Source organism: Euprymna scolopes, chromosome 33 (assembly GCF_053919585.1).
Source record: "Euprymna scolopes isolate OS-2025 chromosome 33, ASM5391958v1, whole genome shotgun sequence".
In the NCBI taxonomy this organism is placed as follows: Eukaryota; Metazoa; Mollusca; class Cephalopoda; order Sepiida; family Sepiolidae; genus Euprymna; species Euprymna scolopes.
In genome coordinates this window covers 25,223,071-25,226,923 of record NC_136514.1, presented here as the reverse complement: position 1 = coordinate 25,226,923, position 3,853 = coordinate 25,223,071, and positions in this window count along the sequence as shown.

Below are 3,853 nucleotides of genomic sequence, written 5' to 3'. Positions count from 1 at the left end.
TGTTAGCTTTTGTATATTTAACTTGGATTTCCCTTTTGTTTTAATCTCATCTTATAATTTCTTCCTACACTCAAAGAAGAAAATTAATTCCTACGTTGTTTTGGTAGAAATAATTAAAAGAAACAGAAACAGTGAAATCAACTCGATTCAGATCTCCATTGATTGTCTTTCGCTGGCGAACGCTTTTAACTTCTCAGGAGATTCCCCCCAAACAACCATCTATGCATTAATTGTATTGCTTTTGTCATTGCCTGTTTTGTTTGGCAAATAATGTTTACTCATGTAGCGGCTCTGTTTTGTTTACGAATTGTTTTCGAAAACAGCGACGAGGCAGTAAATTATTCTTTCAAGGCCTTTATTATTTTTTTTTTTTTTTGCTTTTTTTTTTTTAAATTTCTAATGTTGCTATCTTGTACATTTTAATCAATTCGAGATCTAAAACATATCTTAAAAGTCTCGTAACTGAATAGAATAAACATTTTGAAATATCGATTGTTGCATTGGTAACAGAAAAACAATAAGTGCATCTTGAAGATGGTCTAAGATAATTTGTTCGTTATGTGTTTAAGTGTTAATCGCTTCAAGCCAAAAAGTTTTGTAATCTAAAATATATTTTATAATGAAAAATATATTACATTGTCTGAGTAAATGGACTTGTCTTTTATGTATCTACCCGCCTGTATGCATTTGTCATAGAACTGTGCAACTACTTCGTTTGATGTTATTGGTAATGGTTCGTGTGCCCCGATGTTTAACGATCTGTCAAGTTGCACATCTTCACAGATCTTCCAATGGAGGGATTCACATACTTTCATGTGACGGACAGTATAAAGACCATTTAAAAAAAAATCTTCCTTTGAAGATTGTAACGCTGGGTATGGGGCAGCCAAACCAGCATTGCCCTGTTTTTTTATTGAAACCAACCGAGAGCTCTTTTTAGTATCCTCGCTGTTCCCTTAAGTGCAATTGTCTGAATCTCTTTTGAACTTGGTTCACCAGGGATATTAGTTAGGTAGGACTTCAGGTTCTTTTTCATAAGTCCTGTGGCACCTATAATAACTGGTATGATTGATATCTCCCTAAGATTCCAGTTTCTTTTCATATCATACATGAGACCTTGGTATTTGGTGTGTTTCTCTCTTTCAGCTCTGTTAAGACCGCCATCATTAGGAACACTCACTTCAATCAAGGCTGCAGCTGTCTCTGACTTATTCCATATAACTATGTCAGGTTTCACAGCAGTATTTTCAAAATAGGTGACTGTAGGGATTACATGGTTGTAATGTATGGTATATAAGTCATTTCCAACTGTTCTTTCAGGTTGATGTTCCCAGGACTTGCTGCTACACTGGATGTTTAATTCTTTACAGATGGTCCAGTGGAGGTACTTGCATACTCAATCATGTATAGTAGCCGTCCCCTAGAAGAACTTTGCAACTTGATATCAGATGACCAACACTTTCCAATTCTGTATGGCAGAACCTGCATTTATTGTCATTACTGATCCCTGCCATCTTCTTGAATGCATTGGTCATCAATCCCTGGTCTTCGGCAGCCATTATGACCCTTTCCTGATCGTGGTGGAGGGATCCTATTTTGAGCCAGTCCAAAGAACCTTCTTTATCTATGTATTCCTGAGAGAGTTCCCCCAGAAAATACTTTGCACGCTGATGTTGTTCCCATTCTTTAAGGTTCATCTGTTGAAAGGTCTCGGTATATTTCTGCCGTCTCTTTCTTGCTATTTCTGTGACACACTTGTTTGGTGTTTCGTCCTCATCTGAGAGACAGCTCTGACCAAAATGCTTGGCCAGTTGGGTGACTGATGTTGTTCTGTTGGCTTTTGTCTCTTGATGTTCCTATACTATTGAGAGGGTGTCATTCTGGGAGCTTGTCAGATACTGACCGGTGCTCACAATAGTTAATGAGTTTCCATATGTATCACTAAACTTGATTTTTGAGAACAAGAATATCCGCATATCTCAAATGAATGTAGAGTTTTCCTTTTTTTTAAATATTTTTCTTATTAATTTGTTCAAGCTGGAGATGAGGCATTCTACCGGATGCTAAACATTCACCTGCTACATTATATATCTCAACTTAGAGATCTGTTTAAGATTCTGACTTACCCGTTTTAATTGCTTGGTGAACCAAGTGCAAGAGTTATTCAATTAGAATAACTCTTGCACTTGGTTCACCAAGTATATTTTCTAGGTAGTTTTTGAAATTATTTTTCATGTGTCCAGTTTCTCATGCAATTACTGGAACGATACAGATCTCCCTAAAATTTCAGTTTATTTTCATGTCATACATAAGACCTTGGTATTTCGTTATCTTTTCCCTCTCAGTTCTGCGTAATGCCACATCATTCTGTATACTAAGTGGACTATAGTTGTTTCTTTCTCTCATGTGTCCAATATCAATATGGCAGCTTCTTTAATGGCTCCGTTTTCAAGGTGCGTAGTTGTAGGAATCGCAAAATTATGGCCGTCTTTATGTGTAATGTAAACACGTACATGTTGAGGCGTTGTCTTTGATGAGCAAGTAAGTAATGTTCTTTCACATTTTAACTATTGTCTTTGATCTCCATTGCTGTGTTCGTTGTTCAACGATACATTTAGCTTTTATTCTAGTGTAATAACTCATCAAGAAAAAAAGGAAAACGATAATAGAACAGAAAAAACGGAAACTATATAGAAAGGAAAAAAAGAAAAAAATCAGATGTAAAGATTTTAATAAATATTTTAACATAGTTCTAAAACACTATGCAAATGCATGCAAAATGATGTCACTGGTAGGGAAAAATACAGACTTGAAAAAGAAGATGACGTTAGAGACGAGAATAACGTTTGAGATCACGTAGAGGCTCGGTGACGTTCTGGACCACGTTTGAGAAGACTATAAAGTGAGAGATGTCACGGCGATAACAAGAGAATGACAAAATAAATATCGTCGTACAACAACAAAAAAACAACAACAACCACAACAACAACAACAACAACAACAACAAAAAGCGAGTTGAAGTTATTTTTTATTCTTTAAAAGCTGTTAGACTGAAGCCATAACGTGTTGCTTCTCGGACAATGTAACACTATTACAATGTGACTATAATTTGTTTTATTCTTTTTAATTCATAAGATTGATCAATGGTCGGCAACAAATTTATTATCTGCGTTTTCTCAGCCGATTTTGGACGAACTGAATCCGCTGAAACAAAAACTCACATTGGTTTTGTTCAATCAGTTTAGATATGTATGGCGCATATTAGAAGACGTTTGTGAAGATAAAATACCATATTGAATAACTGTTTCGGTTAGAAATCATTATATTATTATCAAAATGTCCGATAGTCCTGGCTAATTGTGTTGAAAAGGAATCTGTTTGAAGAAAAAAAAATCGAAATCTTCCAAAAATTACTGCGGCATTGTGCTTAGAAGTACTAAGAAGGAATGGTCTGTGCGAGAGGAATTCGTGACTTTCAAAAATAAATAAATCAATAAATAAATAACGTCATACGCGACACTTTTGTTGACAGAGACAGAATGCGCTTACCACCGATGTGCATCTAGTATGGCTTAAACAGTTCACCAAACCTCTACATAAGGATAGTGACCGCTTCACTTACTTGTGCTAAGCTTTTATAGAATTGTCCATGGAGAAGTTGGAAATTTGCAACTTTAGATGTCCTCAGATCCGGCAGCTCATCAGAGATCCAGAGTTTGAAAACTCAATGAATGAAGTGATACTGTAAGCGTGGAAGAGATTTGTTCTGATAGTGAATACTTTGCTTGACAACAATAACGACAGAAACTACGAAGAACCTATCAACAACATTCTACTTTAAGAAACCTTCACT